The following is a 17,087-nucleotide window of genomic DNA, read 5'->3' on the forward strand; positions in this document are numbered from 1 at the left end:
TCCATGCCTTCTTCTCCTCTTATCTCCTGCAATCTGTACTTTGTGTTCTTTGTGGTAGCTCTTGCAGTTCACTCATCAGCATATATCCTTTTGTATTGATACCCATGCCTGATAACCATCCCTGCTGAAAACCAAATGCATCATCTTTAAATCTCACTGGCAAAAAGGGAGGTTGAGTAGTCACTTGGAGACCTGCTGGATACAGTGTCGGCTGCCACTGAGGAGGGGTGGTGGGGTGGGATGGGACAAGGATTAAAAAAAATCTGCATGATAGCAGCGTTGTGATTGGTCTGAGCAGCCTGCTTTGCCGATCAGACTTGGAGTGGGAGTCTGAGCCTGTGTATGTTCTCCACTCAGCTGTGCAATACAGCTCTGCAGAGAACATGCAAAGTGTGCATGTCTGTTTGGCCAGCCCAACACGGCCAGCCAAACAGACATGCGCACTTTGTGGTGCATATACCCCTCCTCCAGCCCTACTCCAGCCCGCTCCTACCATGCCCCATTACTCCCAGGAAAAATAAAATGATAATAACATGCGTTTTTATCATTTAATTTTTCCTTTTTCTACATTCCAGTGGGTCGACACTCCTCCGCCTTAGCGGAGGAGCCGCCCCTGGCTGGATAGCTCTGGTAAAATCTGTCATGGAATTTTAATCATACACTAATCTGGAAATAATTAGTGAACATCACGATAATTATATTACTTTTGGAGAGACATAGGCTTAGCTTTTCCACCTAATTTGTTTAATGTAATGTAGTTCCACCCAATAGAGCTTTAAAATATTTGTACTTATTTTATATGGATTATTAATTATATGTTTAGCCAGTTCACTGATAGCCACACTAGATAGGTAGCCAGGGAATTAATGGTCAATTGATATCACTTCCTGTGAGATCACATTTTACGCCAATTATAGGGGTCTTGCATGTTCCTATTCTGCCCTGGGCCCCACTCATCCCAGAATCGGCCTTGCAGGTGTACATCGCCTCTCCTCATCCTGTCTTGACATTTTTATTATTTTGGCATCCCTTGTAGAGACGGGATCTGCAATCAAAAAAAGTCGGCATTCTGAGAATGTAATTGGAGGGATAGAGGACTGCTATCTCCATCAAGCTTACATCCCTGCTTTTCTGGCCCATTTAATATGATTCACAACAGTTCTACAACAGAATCCTGCCTCATTAATATTAATGAGGTAGGATTCTGAAAATGTGACTGAATTGCGATTTTAGTTTAAAGATAGATAAGTACATGAGTCACAGCGTAATTTTTGGCGGGTTGCAAACTAGTCTCTGTAGCGAAAAATGTGACTGCTTTGAGTCCTGAATAATTCATCGGGTCCATCGTTGCTAAACATATCTAACTACTACACATAAAATTGTCTTGAGGATTTGTGGTTTTGTAATTCTCAGTGGAGCCTGAAAAACACTGAAACAACACTGAACAATATTGAAGGTGACCTAGCATTTCCATCCTCTGAGTCTTGATCTAACTTTCTTTTTAACCATTATACCTACTTTTGTCAACTGTTTTTGTTAGTTCAGTTTCTTATCCAAATACTCTGGTATGCTTAAATGCCATTTGTCTTCTACAAATAGAGTACAGGGTTTAAGTACTGATACAGGAATATATCTTCGATTTAAATATAGAACATTTGCACTTTTAGTTCTAAAAAAGAACAACAACCGCCATTGCCAAGAACATGAGTCGTCATTTATGGAACAGCGACTGAATGCAAACAAAGCCTTGATTCTGCTCGGCAACATATTAGTTTAACACTGATTACACGCAGAATTGGGTTAGTACTGCAAGAGTTATGGTCTGGCCATAATCTGCGTACTCATGTCAGGTATTTACTATATTTCAGGAATACAGCAGTGAAGGGGACTGGCTCCACGCCACCGTTTTATGAAATTACTTTATCTGTACGACATTAGTAGCTCCAAGCAGAAAAGGCAGGGAGGGGTCCTGGCACGCTCAGTAGTGTCACCCCAAAGAAAGGGGAGGCTTTGTCAAGCCTTAACAAAGTGAAGGTGTGCTGTTCCCATAACATGACACCCTAGCGAATCACTCTGATGGGTCTCTGAATGGCCTGAGCTTTTCAACCCACTGTGAAATTTGTAATCCAGGATAAACACTTCTGCAGATTTTCAGTTTTGACAGATTTATTCATGATTCAAGGGAGCAAACATTAAACAATATTGTAGAAACTTGTTTTTCTTACAAATAGGGGCATATTTACAAGCCCTTAGCGCCACTGGATCGTCACTTTTTGTGATGCTCCAGTGGCGATGCCCACTGCGCCATGTTTCAAAGCGGCACTAAGCCATTTTTTGTGGCTTAATACCGCCTTGTCAATATAGGCTCATCCAACGCAGTTTCCTGTGGCAGAGGGGTGTGTAATGGGTGTTGCTGTGCGATTTCCACACCCATTGCTTTTGATACTGCCACAGATTTACAAGAAGTTGTAAATCTGTGGCAGCGCCAAAAACTACCACCATCCCAGGGGTCTCAAACAGTGGTTCTTGCCCTGTGGTCCGAGGACCCTTTAGGGTTCGTGAAGCCTACTAATGGGGGACCACAACTGTTTCACAAAATTAAATAATATTACAATTAATCAATTAAAATAATAAAGTGTATACACAAACAAGCAAGCAACAGTGATATTTTAAAACTTTTTATATATTTGATTGTTATTTACAAAACATATTCAAATATTTGAGCATTTATTTGGTTTATATTTGTTTTTGTACTTTTGTGTATTGTTTTGAGGTCCAGATCATAGAAATTGCTTAGGCCTGCGGCACATGGCTTCCAATGATGAATAAGTGGGGACCCCGGATTCCAGCCACAAAAGTCAAAAGGTTAAGAATAGCTGGTCTAAAGTGGTTGATGAAGTTAAGCAGTTATCGTTAGCATCGACTTTGAAATGTAATGTAACATACTGATGTGACGTGCTGGGCGCCAATGCACAGCTTAAGGTTCTTGAATGGCTGGGAATGCTGCTTTACTCTGCACCATTATCTTTTTATGACACTCTGTGAGTCCACTGAGGGTGCACCACAATGTTGGTTATATTTAGTGATGTGTGCCTCCATGGCTGCTCCCAAAGTGTACTTATGGACGGAAAAAGGACTACAGGGTGGAAAAAGCGACCCACATAAATTCGGGTGACATTTGTCCACACAATACCCATGTACATGTATTGTGTGGTTTCTCTGTGACCTAATCCATGGGTGTTGCAATTCTGGATACCTGTGCTCAGAGTAATTTGAAGGAAAAAGTAAATGCTGCATAAAATGGTGGTGCCTCTTTAGATTGTATTTGTACTCCTTGTGGATGTGACAATCTTCAGGCTCACATCTGCCCAGTCACAGTACCTAAGCCTCCCCGCCACTCTTCCCTGTGGTGGGTAATACGTAGCAAGGAGAAGACCTTGGTTGAGAAAGCCTGGATGCAATCCACATTCCAGTGATCATTTGGTGCCAGCATTTGGTGCCTATAAAAGCCCATGGAGAAATCTAGAAACATGCTCTTTCTCTGGGTTGGAGAAATCTAGAAACATGCTCTTTCTCTGGGTTGGAGGAGTGATCACTCTTTCAATATAGCCTGGATGGTGGAAGGCCCTGGCCCCAGTCCCCTAGAGGAGTATAAAAATGTACCCCTTGAGCCAATCTCTAGGGCTTCTTCTATGCTCGGAAGGAGAGTCTGTGTAACAGTCCAGGCCCATATATACAAGCAACAGGATTGTAGTGCTCCCTCAAAACCAGGGCAGCGCTTCGGACTCTTTGCAAACCCCACCAGAACACAAGAAACTTATATCACTCAATGTGTGAAATGGGCAGGCCCCTTTCCAGAAAGAACAAAGACAAGGCCCAAGCTGACTGATGCCTGTACTAAGTTTGTCTTGGCGAAGTGAGCCACAAAGGGACCTTTCAGACCATCTTGTAAGAAATTAATATTTTTCTGGATCATCAAATGAACAAAGACAGCATTCCAAGCCTTTGAATGTTGTGATGCTGTCCTGTCCCAGGTCACCCTCACTTTATTTCAGCTTGTGTCGACTCACTTCCAGTCCAAGTGGGAGACAGATCATTCTCTTCTTCATCCTAGTATTTAAAGTAGTGTTCTAGTTACTGAGGCAAACCTTTCCAGCCCTGGAACTATTTACATTTTTTGTCTAGGTCTTTCTATAGCTGCAGTTGAACCTAAACTCAAATTACCAATAGTGCCAACTGGTGATCTGGTGGTCCAAGTGGATTAGACCAGTCCTGTTGTTGCCCCCTCCAACCAAAAACTCATGATTGCGAGCTGCCTGTTTGAAGACAGGCTGACAAAGTTTCTCGAACCTGAGAGGACACACTGTGGATTTGGGACCAATTCGAGCACCACCCAATCTTCCTGAACTATGCATTAGCACCCGAATACCTATCAGATCCCTGGGATACTCGTGAAACGAAACCCCAGACTCTTTGAACCATCCCCTGTATTGTATATTCTACCCTTAAACTTGGATGAGGCAGCGGTTAATTTTGCGTTGTATATTTTTGGGTTCTCTGGACTCATTTTTAGACTACTTGTGCTGTATTTTTAAGCCATCTGGGCTCACACAGACAGCTGGGCAAAGGGCAGGCATGGTACATTGTACCATCCTGCCTGGTAGCACTGTTTGGTAATGGGAGTGGAATGCACCCACAGTATGTCACCTAGGAGTATCACATATATATGCTCAACCAGATACAACCACTGGGACATTTCGTTGCCAATGCACATTGGTTAGACTTCAACTGCACTATCTGCGCAACTTTAAGGACTGAAGCAACAGTTCAAAATGTTCTGGAATTCGAACAATAAACCTCAACCAACAAGACACTCTGCTAATAACTAAATGCAAAACCAGTCCATGTCTCTTTGTGGTATGCAAAAGACATGGTACAAGTTCTCACAAAGTAAGTGTTGTTATAGGGTGGGTCAGGACTCTGCAAGCTCACCATTTGCACTTAAAATATGTCCTTCAATCCCTTGACTCTCTTGTGAAGCAACATGTTTTAGGTTTAATTCACATCAGTTGGCTGAAAGTTACCTGTAGCTCTTGGATGTTTCACATCTTTGAAATAACCTCTATGCTGCTTCAGTCAGACAGGCAGTGCATCTTCAGGGGCTTCTCTGCACCTTTCAGGACAAAACGGAAACTTTCAGAGTTCTGTTACTTCTCAGATGCTCCTCTGTGATGGTGCAGCAGAGCTTCTCCAAACAAATAGCTCAGCTGGCCCAATATTTTTCCGAGACACCAACAAGAAGTCTGGGCCCTTCTAGTTGAGGTACCAAGTTAAAACTTAAAAATGTTAAAAAATCATAGCCTACAGTTTTGTAGAGAACCACTTTACAGACTTCCACCAGGGTTTTACATGTGGAAGACCACATACCAACTGTTCAAGGAAATGTCGGTTTTCAGAAAGACATTTCAGAGTCCCTTCCCTGAGTGTCAATGACTTCAAAATAGTCTTGCAGATATAGGCCCTCATTACGACCCTGGCGGTCGGTGATAAAGTGGCAGTAATACCACCAACAGGCTAGAGGTAATAAATATGAAATTATGACCACGGTGGAAACCGCTCAGACAGACAGCCACTTTAACACACCGATCGCCAGGGCGAAACCAACAGGCACCACAGCGGTATCCTCCTACAGCCAGGCGGAAGACAATGTTCCACCCACTGTATTATGAGACACCAATCCGCCACCTATTCCGGGGCGGCACCAACGACATCAAAAGCCTGACAGAAACAGATTTCTGAAGTCAAAGGACTCACCTCTGGAGACTCAGGGAAGAACCACGCCGCCATGGAGTCCGAGTTGCATGTGTTCCCCATGCTCTTCTACCTTCTGCCCCATTACGGCCCCATTACGGACACCAGCGCCGGCGAAGACGACCACAGTGAGTACTGCCGCCTAGCACACACGGGAGAGGGGGAGGAAAAAGAGAGTGACACACGCAACCCCCCAACCCCCAACACCATACACATAACCAGATGCAGTAACAATACATATACACCCTGTACCCCTCAGGAATAATGCAAGGACAAAATAAATTGATTAAAGTGAGTGTAATAAGATAAAATAGCAGAAATATGTGCATCAAAATCAAAAAGTATATACATATTTACAAATGTAGGGACACTGCCCAATCCTCAATGTCCGTGGGCCACAGGGCCACATCACATAGTCCAAGGCCCCACCTTACTCCTGCAACAACACGGAGAGAACACTTCAGGTACATCAGGTCGAAAATAGACAGGCACCACAGGGGGATAGGGAATGGGGGGGGCACCTCAGCCAGAAGATGGTACAACGCCACTGGTCCTGGAGGGGGCAACATGCCCTGTGCTCTGTCCTGGGGAGTGCAAAGCCACAGTCTCTGAAGAGGGTGTCTTGTCCACTGCTTGGTCCTGGGGAGTGCAAGGCCACAGTCGTTCAAGTGGGTGACTTTCCCACTGATTGGTCCTGGGGAGGTCAAGGCTACAGTCTCTCAAGTGGGTGACTTGCCCACTGAATGTCCTGTGGAGTGCAAGGCCACAGTCTTTCAAGTGGGTGATTTGCCCACTGCTTGGTCCTGGGGAGTGCAAGGCCACAGTCTTTCAAGTGGGTGACATGCCCAATGCTTGGTCCTGGGGAGGGCAAGGCCACCGTTTTTCAAGTGGGTGATTTGCCCACTGCTTGGTCCTGGGGAGTGCAAGGCCACAGACTCTCAAGTGGGTGACTTGCCCACTGCTTGGTCCTGGGGAGTGCAAGACCACGGTCTCTCAAGTGGGTGACTTGCCCGCTGCTTGGTCCTGGGTAGTGCAAGGCCACAGTCTTTCAATTGGGTGACTTCTTCCACTGGTTCTGGAAGGGGCATTGTACCCAGTGAGCTTCATCCTGTGGAGGATGGGGTGAGTGGATGGCTTCTTCCACTGGTTCTTGAGGAGGGATTGTGCCCAGTGAACTTCATCCTGTGGATGATGGGATGAGTGGATGGCTTCCCACTGGCTCTGGAGGGGGCATTGTGCCCAGTGAGCTTCATCCTGGGGAGGATGGGGTTAGTGGATGGCTTCTTCCTCTGGTTCTGGAGGGGACATTGTGCCCAGTGAGCTTCAACCTGTGGAGGATGGGGTGAGTGGATGGCTTCTTCCACTGGTTCTGGAGGGGGCATTGTGCCCAGTGAGCTTCATCCTGGGGAGGATGGGGTGAGTGGATGGCTTCTCCACTGGTTCTGGAGGGGGCATTGTGCCCAGTGAGCGTCATCCTGGGGAGGATGGGGTGAGTGGATGGCTTCTTGACTGGTTCTGGAGGGGGCATCGTGCCCTGTGAGGCAGATCTTGGGGAGTGCAAGGTCACAGTCTCTCACCTGGGTGTCAGACCCACAGGATGTGATGAGGCCAGGCCGCACAACAGCCCATGGACGCAGCACTACACACTGTCCGCCAGCGGTGACGGCTACTCACTAGTGGCAGTGGTGGTGCTGCTGGTGGAGCTGGCAGTGGTGGGGGAAGCTCCAGCCCATCCCCTACAGCCTCGGACGGCTGCCCACTGGGGCTGCTGCTGCTGACAGTGGTGCTGGTGGCGGTGCTGGCAGTGGTGTGGGGAGACTCCAGTCCATCCCCTGCAGCCTCAGACTGCCGCCCACTGGGGCTGCTGCTGCTAGTGGCGGTGCTGGTGGCAGTGCTGGCAGTGGTGGGGGGAGACTCCAGCCCTTCCCCTGCAGCCTCAGACGGCTGCCCACTGGGGCTGCTGCTGGTGGCAGTGCTGGAGGCGGTGCTGGCAGTGGTGGGGGGATGCTCCAGCCCATCCCCTGCAGCCTCAGACGGCTGAACCACCATGGTTGGTGGCAGGGGCTCCAACTGAGTCACAGCACCAGGCCTCTTGTCCTTTCTGCCTGCTGGTGCAGGCCCCCTGCCCTTTCTGCCAGTAGCTGGGGATTGCTCCTTGCTCCGTTTGGCAGCAGCTGGGGACTGCTCCTTGCCCTTCCTTTCAGCAGTCAGGGATTGCTCCTTGCCCTTCCTTTTAGCAGTTGGTGGTGCCTCCTTGCCCTTCCTTGCAGCAGCTTGGGGTGCTTCTTTGCCCATCCTTGCAGCACTTGGCACAGGCACCCTTTCAGTGTGGCTGCCTGGTGCCCGAGATCCTCTCCCACCTGGAATAGCTGTGGACACTACTGCGCCTGTGGACTAGGTGGCTGAGGTGCTTGCCTGGATTTTGTCTTCCCTGGCCTGACATGAGGCACGAGGGGAGGGGTAAGGAAGAGGTCAATGGTGGAGAGGAAAAGCTTCTTAGGGACATTGGGGCGGGAAGAGGGAGATGGTTTGGGAGTGGAGGAAGAGGGAGTGGTGGTAGGAGGTGTCTGCCTGCTGTGTTTGCTGGATGCTGTTGTGAGGTGGATGGCTATTGGATGTCTGAGTGCTTGCATTTGTGTACTTTGGGAGGAGGGGGCACAGACACAGTGGGAGAGGACACAGGGGATGTGTGCATGGAAGTGGGGGTGGTGACTGCCAGTGAGGGGCGTGTGCTGTTAGGTGTGCTGGTGATGGGGGTAGTGGATGAGGATGTAGTGCATGCAGGTGTGAGTGGAGATGAAACTGGGAGGGAGGTGGATGACGAGGAGGAGGGGGCCACAGTGGAGGCAGTGGATGTTGGTATGTCTGATTCTGGATGGTGTTTGTCTGAGTGCCTGTGGGATGAAGTGTAGTGCTTGTGTTTGCCATGTCCACTCCTGTGTGTTGTCCTGGGTGCATGCTCGTCTGACTGTGTGCTTGGGATAGGTTGGGGTTGAGGGGAATGGGATTGGGTAGAGGAATTTGGAGGGGGAGGCTAGAAACAGGGACAATGGCTGCCATCAGAGTGGAGGCCAGAGCCTGGAATGATCTATGTTGGGACACCATGCCAGTGTGAATGCCCTCCAAGAATACATTTGTCTGTTGCATTTGGGCTGCCTGCCCCTGGATGGCATTCACAATGGTTGACTGCCCAACAGAGATGGATCTCAGGAGGTCAATAGCTTCCTCACTCAGGGCCGCAGAGCTAACTGGGGCAGGGCCTGACGTGCCTGGGGCGAAGGAGATGCCCACCCTCCTGGGTGAGTGGGCACGGGAAACTCACTGAGGGGCTGCTGGGAGGGCAGTGGTGGCATGTGGGGTGGTGGCTGTACCTGTAGTTGGGGTGGGCATTGAGGTGTCCACCACCAACAGGGAGCTTCCATCGGAGGAGGAATCCATATCCGAACTGTCTCTGCTGTGGTGCTCCCCTCGCCCTCCATCCCACTGGTGCCCTCACTGTCGGTGGATTCAGCATCCTGGGTCCTGTGGGATGCAGCTCCCTCCGTCGTCGGTGCCTATGCTCTTCCTCCAGATGATGCTAATGCACATAAGGACAGGGTGACAAAACAAAAAGGGGGGGAGACACAAAGGATACACTTGGTCAATGGCGCCAACAACACAACTGTTGGCATACACGACTCACTCACACAGAGGTAACAGCCCTACGCACTAGGCAATGCACTACCAGCCACAATGCTAGTCACCAGGCCATGGATAGGGACACCTAACACCAATTGCAGCATACCTGAGACCCACAGACCCCTGCCCAGTAGTGGATGCCTACTAGCTTGGTTGGAGTACTTTCACATCAGAACCCTGCCCAACATGGGACCAACCCTGCAATACCAGGCCTGGCATTGGGGCACAAACAGGGCCCACACACCCCACCCGGATCCCACCCCACCAGGTGCAAGTTGTATATTGGGACACTGTACTCACCCCCTTGTGGCTGCTGTAATGCCCCCAAGCGCCCATTCAGCTCCGGAAAGGCCACTGCCAGTATGCGGGCCATCAGGGGAGTCAGGGTCCTACGGGCACCCCTTCCTCGTTGGTAGGCCATCCCCAGCTGGGCCTCCGTGGTCTTCCATGCCCAGAGTCTCAGGCCTCCGACAGTGGGTGCTCCGCTTGCCGTAGACCCCCAGGGTCCGCACGTCCTTGCCGATGGCACGTCATATACCCTTCTTTTGATGGGCGCTGACCTGCAGGGAAATGGACACAGGGAAAGGTATTAGTCCGACCGTCCTGCCTGTTACACTCATGGCCCACCATGCCCCTTCCCATCCCCATTAGCACAGACATGGCCCACCATACATGCTGCACACTGCCCAGGGCCCATCCACCACCCACCCCCTACATGAGGCCTTCACACACAGCACTCCATGCATTAACACACCATGCATCGTACTCACGGTGTACTCAGCTGTTGGCCTGGAGGCCCATACAGCATTTGGTACTGGGGTAGGACCCCATCTACCAGTCTCTCCAACTCCGCCGAGGTGAAGGCAGGTGCCCTTTCTCCAGTCACACAAGCCATGGTCAGTTCTGGACACAGGTCACAGCAGCACATGCTGTAGGTCCTCTCCTGTTGAAAGTCAGATAGCAAGTGAGTGAACAGATAGAAAATGGCGGTGACGTCCGTGGCGGTGCATACCGTCACCGCCAGCACACATCACCATTGGCCACTGTACCCCACAGGGCCCAATGTTAACCAATGAGGAGTTACACAGCAGTTTTCGACCGCCTCCTGCAACAGCGCACGTCAGCGGAATTACCTCATTTCCACCTGTCCCTCCATACAGGACAGGTGGATGCCATTTCGGGGGGGGGGGCAGGCCATGGATCCTAACTGCGTCACAGTACACAAATGCACCATTTGGACATCTCCAACAAAATACTGTTACAATCACAACATGTATTGAACTGTAGTGGTTGGAATTAAGAGATAATGACCAGCTGCTCACCATTTTGCCCCATAGATTGCAACCGCTGTGGATGAATAAGAGATGGAGACATCCTCCCATGTACAGACCCCTGGTGGACTTGGCAACAATGGAGGACAGGCACATTCTCCTCACCTACAGACTGGACAGGGCCACAATCATAGAGCTGTGTGCCCAATTGGAGCCTGACCTAATCTCTGCTATCCGTCACCCCCCGGTATCACCCATCTTGTGCAAGTGCTATCAGTGCTCCATTTCCTGGCAACTGGTTCTTTCCAAGTGACAGTGGTCTTGGCAGCAGGAATGTCACAGCCAATGTTCTCAAAAGTGCTGACCAGAGTGTTGTCTGTCCTGATTAAACATATGTGCAGCTACATCGTTTTCCCCAAGGTGGAGGATTTTGCCACAGTGAAAGCTGACTTCTATGCAATGGGACATATCCCCAACATTTTGGAACACATATTGCATTTGTACCCCCAGCGAAATGAACAGGTGTTCAGAAATCGAAAGAGCTTTCACTCTATGAATGTGCAGATGGTGTGCCTGGCGGACCAGTACATCTCCCATGCCAATGCAAAACATCCTGGGTCTGTGCATGATGCCTTTCTCCTGAGGAATAGCAGCATTCCAAATGTGATGGGCCAACTCCAGAGGCACAGGGGTTTGGCTAATAGGTGAGCCCTGGTTCCCATCCAGTATATGTTGGTGTATGGGTATGGTGTGGGCCCTAAGGGTTAGTGTGTGGCTAACAGTTGTCCCTCAATATTTGCAGGTGACTCTGGTTACCACAACCTCTCATGGCTACTGACCCCTGTGAGGAATACCAGGACAAGGGCAGAGGAACGTTACAATGAGGCACATGGGCGAACAAGAAGAATTATAGAGAGGACCTTTGGCCTCCTGAAGGCCAGGTTTCTTTGCCTCCATCTAACAGGTGGATCCTTGTGCTACTCACCCAAGAAGGTCTGCCAGATCATCGTGGAATGCTGTATGTTGTACAACCTTGCCTTGCGTCGCCAGGTGCCTTTTCTGCAGGAGGAGGAGGCTGGAGATGGCCATGTGGCAGTAGTGGACCCTGTGGACAGTGAAGACGAGGAGGCAGAGGATGAGGATAACAGAAGTGCAATAATTCATCAATTCTTCCAATGACACACAGGTAAGAGAGGGTAAATTCACATTTAATTGACAGTTTTGTGTTTGACATTGTCACTGGCAGGCTGTTTCTCCCACTTCTATGGCCACTCACTGTACCCTTTGGCATCTCTATTTGCAGATATTTGTGCCACTATCACTCCTTGTGTGTTAACTGCAGACAACTACATGTATATAGACATTACTGTACAGTTGAATAGCAATGTTTAAACCTTGTTAAACAAATACATACTTAAATCATTTGACATAATCCATACATGTATTTTTTCAAAGGGTGTTTATTTAAGTGTTAAGAAGTAGAGGGGTAGTGGAATGGGCTGGGTTGATGATGGTGGAAAGTCCAGCTTTGAGTCCATTCTATTTGTATCACAGGTTCATTGTCCAAGGGGGCATAGGAAAGGGAGCAATGGCAGTTCAAGGTGGACAGGGTGACAGAGTGGGACACAAGGGTGACAATCAGGAGAGTCTTATTCCCTGGCGGGGGACTTGGCAATAGCCTCTGGCTTCTGCCTGGATTGCAGGGAACATTTGCGGGGTGTTTCTCCTTCTGCAGGGGGAAGGGTGCTGGTGGCCTGTTGGTCATGTGGCGGGGCCTCCTATCCAGTAGCGGCAGCGGAGGAGGAGGGCTGTTCATCGGTTTGGCTAGTGTCAGAAGTCCAGTGGTGTGCCACTGCCTCCCTCATAGTGTTGGCCATGTCTGCCAGCACCCCTACAATGGAGACCTGGGTGGTGTTGATGTCCTCCTTGATCCCCAAGTACTGTCCCTCCTGCAGCCGCTGGGTGGGTGCTGTGGTGGTGTTTCCTGAGGGGGGAGGCTCTGTGGTGGTGTGTGACTGTGCATGGGTAACCGACTGTCCGGAGATCCCTGATGGGCCAGGTTGGTCATCCAGATCCAGGCGACCGGAGCTGCTGCCATCACTGTGGGCCTCTTCTGGGGGGGGGGGACTGGATGTTCCTGGCACCTCTTCTCTGTTGACATTGGCTGGGGTACCTGTTGGGATGTGAATGCAGTGTTATTGTTTCTGCACGTGACATATTGTGCATGGGTGTGTTGTCCTCTATGGTTGTTGTTGCCCTGGCAGATTTGCCTTTGTCTGAGTTGCTATTTGGTGGGCTAGCTGATTCTCTCCAGTGTGCATGCAGTGGTGATAGGTGCCCATGCAGGTCTGTGAGCGGTGTCCATGCATTGGTGTTGCATGCAGGGCTTGGTTTTGGGATGAGTGGGTTGTGATGGTGGGGTATGTGGGAGGTGGTGAAGTGATGGGAGTGAGGGTAGTGGTGGGGGTTTGTGATGGCATGAAGGTAGGGGGGTGATAGTAATAGAGATTTGACTTACCAGAGTCCAGTCTTCCTCCTACTCCTGCCAGGCCCTCAGGATGCATGATTGCCAAGACATGCTCCTCACATGTTGTTATCTGTGGGGGAGGAGGTGGAGGTCCACCCCCTGTCCACTGTACAGCTAGTTGGTGTCTTGCTGCCACGGAACGCACCTTCCCCCGTAGGTCGTTCCACCTCTTCCTGATGTCATCCCTTGTTCTGGGGTGCTGTCCCATGGCGTAGAACCTGTCCAGGATTCTCCGCCATATCTCCATCTTCCTACCAATGGATGTCTGCTGCACCTGTGATCCACATAGCTGTGGCTCTACCCGGATGATTTCCTCCACCATAACCCTTAGCTCCTCCTCTGAGATCCTGGGGTGTTGTTGTGGTGCCATGGGTGTAGTGTGAGTGATGTGGGTGAGGGTGTGTGGAGTGATGTGTTGGGGTGTGTGATGTAAGGTGTGTGGATGGTGTATAGGTGATGGTGTTATGTGGCTCTGGTTGTGTGTGTGCTCTTGTTGTATCTCTGGTGGCAATTATTTCTAGTCTTAAAGGGATGTGGGTATTGTGGGTGTGTGGTTTATAGTGGTGTGGGTGTGTGGGTATGGTGTGTGTACGGGTGTCAGGTGTGTGTAGTTTGAATTGTCCAATGTGGTGTCGTTTTGTGTGAGTGCGTGTATTTTGAGCGCGGTGGTATGTCCCGCCAATGGTTTACTGCCATTGAATGTCCCCTGTGGTGATTCGTGGGTCATAATTTGATGGGCGTAGATCTGTTGGCATAACGGTGTGGGTTTGGATATCGCCAGTTTCTCACTGACCTTTGGGACGGCGGACTTGTGTGTGTGGTTGTATAGTGACGGGTTGGTATGTGTGTGTCATATGGTTGGCGGTTATCCGCGGCGGCGGCGCTATGTTGGCGGCAGTCGGCATGGCGGTAAGCTGTATTTACCGCCAATGTCATAATGAGGGCCATAGTTGGGTGTGAGGTGGACTTCACACAAACCAATCTCTTAGATCAAGGATGCTATTTTTAGGAAGACCTGGAAGCAGATCTGACACAGTGGTAAAAAACATTGGCGAAACCAATAGTTTCGCCTATTCAAAATCTATTAGCTTTGTCAATGTTTTTTACACATTGCACAGCAGTGCCAGCTGCTATGTAACATGGCTTAATGAGACAAGCTCATGTTCTGCAGAAAACACCACGCAGTTTGATTGGCAAATGTGAAAATAAGTGTGACAGGCGGGTGCAAAGTTGCATTTCAAATGTGTCGCTGCGTGTTCTGCTTGGACTGTTGTGCATGGATATGGAGGAGATTGTGCAGCCACACTGGACAATACGTAAAGTCAGCGATGCATGGGAGAACTTCTCAGGTCTGACACTCAGCCAAAGAGAAGCATTCATTTAATGCTTAATACATTTCAGCTCCCTCTTGATAAAAAATCTTTGAAAGAAATCGCTATGTACTTTTTTATGATGCAGTTTTAAATAGTGTGAACTCAAGCCAAAGGTGCATTTAACACGAGTACCAGTTACATTATAGAAGGACACATTCATTTTAGTAAGGATGGGGAAGATTAAGTGGTTTGCCAGAATCACAGGAAGTTGAGCCAATGCCGAGACTTGAACCTGGCTCCCAAGCTCCAAAGTCAGCAGCTTTGGCCATTACCCCACCATCCCCAAACTCTTACATATGGAATCGCCGCACTGATCGAAACAAGGGATGTCCAGATGCAATGCATACAACTAAGCTTGCATGAAAGCAAAAGCCTAACTAACCTTCTAGGTATATGCACCCTCAGAAGACCCCCTCTTTCAAATGGCTTGTATAGTCTTTGACAGTACGAGTAACTAAGAATTCTTAGTTGGCGAAGAAGACATTTTTGCATGATACTGCCTGTGAGACGACAACATTATCGAAAGTGGCGTGTATATCCCTGCATACCTTTCAGGAAACTTCAACTTCAGAAAAAGTCATAGAATAGATATAATACTTATTCTCGACCCGTGCTGTACATCAAATTACCTCAGCCAGTTTCTGTGCTTGTTTGGGACAAAGGCCTCTTTTCTTTGTCAAAAGCCTACATTTTGTCACCTTATTATTACACAGCTGAATTCTCTTGCCGTGCCCAGTTGTTGAACTTCAGCACAGTTCTGGGAGAAGAGACAATAAATAAGACAAGTTATTCAGTGTCTGCATTTTCAAGATTTAATCAAGAGCCATACTGTGCTTACTAAAATGAACTCATCATGCACAATTGAAAAAAAAAACTTTTGCCATTTCACATGTCCACCAACCACCCTCTGTGTGTGTTGCATACAAAAAGAGAACTGGGTTCTAATAACCTCTCAGTGAAATAATAAAATGAAGCCTATTAATTATAGTAAAGAAAGTCTCTGCTGGAACTCATGTTTTAAGAAAAGTTGCAAGATATCTAAGTGAGTTAAGCACTTCCCTTTTGTGTCTGACATCACTGAGCCACCTCTGTTTAAATGAGTTGAGGGAGGAGGGTGGGGGGCTGTGGTTGTGGAAAGAGCGCTTCAATAGAAACAAAGTCACAATGCAACAAACAAGATGGCCGACGCTGCTGGGGAACACATAATTTAAATGTTTTTCAATTGTGCGTTCCAAAGGAGTTTCAGATATTTTATATGGTGAGCTCAATGTCCATGGAGAGGAGAGATGATGTGGTGCAAGGACTAGAGTGACTGATGTTAAAGATGGGGAACCAGGTCCGAGTCTCGAGGGGAGAATCAAAATCCTGTAACTAATAAAAAAAATAAAAAACAAGGGATTGTGTAAAACAACAGTGGGTGAGGGAGGTGATAGGGAGCACAAACAGAACATATGCATTTGTATGGAGTGCAAGGATAAAAAAAGCACACTTGAAATGTGTGCAGCTATTGAGAGAGGGGGTAAAAGGTGGAGAACAAACAAACTAAGTGCTATGCAGGAAAAACTTTTAAAAAAGAGCTCCACAAGGGCGGGATGTAAGCCCCTTGTAAGATTTATATTGAATGAAATAGATTTCACAAGCACAGTGCAAATGCTGTGCAGGGGAAACCTAAAAATGGCCCAAGTTGGTCTTTTGTGTCCAGAAGTACAGCCTAAAGCCAGACAAGGGTGAAACTGTGACAGAGTATCCGAGGATTAGTCTAAGGGCCTGATCCAAACAGTGGAAAACAAGAAAGATTGTCTACTTCACTGGAAACCTCTGTCTGGTGCTAACACACTATAGCCCTAACATTACAGCGGTAATGTTCGCCGACCGCCGTTCTGGCTGGCGCCAAATGACCATTGGTGCTGGCGGTAACCATACCGCCGTATTATGATCCCAAAAACACACACCACCAGTAAACAGGCAGTTTACACAAACCGCCAGGGCCAACGACGGTTGAAAATCGGCGGTCAGCAAAACAACACCGCCACGCCAGAAATAGTCCGCCCACCAAAATATGACCCACACGTCAGCACAGCGGTGTGTTGATGGCAGAAACACATCAGCGGTGTGGGGCGGCCTATTCTCAACATAGGGATCCCTGCATTGGTGACGTCCAACCCCCGAGGAAGGTAGGGTAAATGTCATCAATGGGAGTGTGCGGGTATCCCTGTGTGTGCCCTGTGTATTTGGGGTGTCTGTGTGTGTATCTGTGTTGTCTGGGTGCGTGAATGTGGTCCATGACGACAAATAATTAATGTGTGTGTTTCTGTGTAAACGTGTGTGGGGGCATGTATGTGTGTTGGTGGTGTTGTATGTGTGCATGTTAGGTGAATTTGGTGTTCAGCCCGAATCCCCCCCTATTCCCATAAATGGGGCCGCCAG

The 17,087-nt window shown here is 48.8% G+C and overlaps 1 long non-coding RNA gene across 2 annotated transcripts in view; it reads right to left on the bottom strand.

Annotated features, from left to right (window-relative positions):
* LOC138284560 (uncharacterized) overlaps positions 1 to 17,087 on the bottom strand; it is a 174,338-nt gene that overhangs the window by 13,613 nt on the left and 143,638 nt on the right. The gene's annotated exons all lie outside the window — the stretch shown is intronic.

The sequence above is a fragment of the Pleurodeles waltl genome, chromosome 1_1, assembly GCF_031143425.1.
Source record: "Pleurodeles waltl isolate 20211129_DDA chromosome 1_1, aPleWal1.hap1.20221129, whole genome shotgun sequence".
In the NCBI taxonomy this organism is placed as follows: Eukaryota; Metazoa; Chordata; class Amphibia; order Caudata; family Salamandridae; genus Pleurodeles; species Pleurodeles waltl.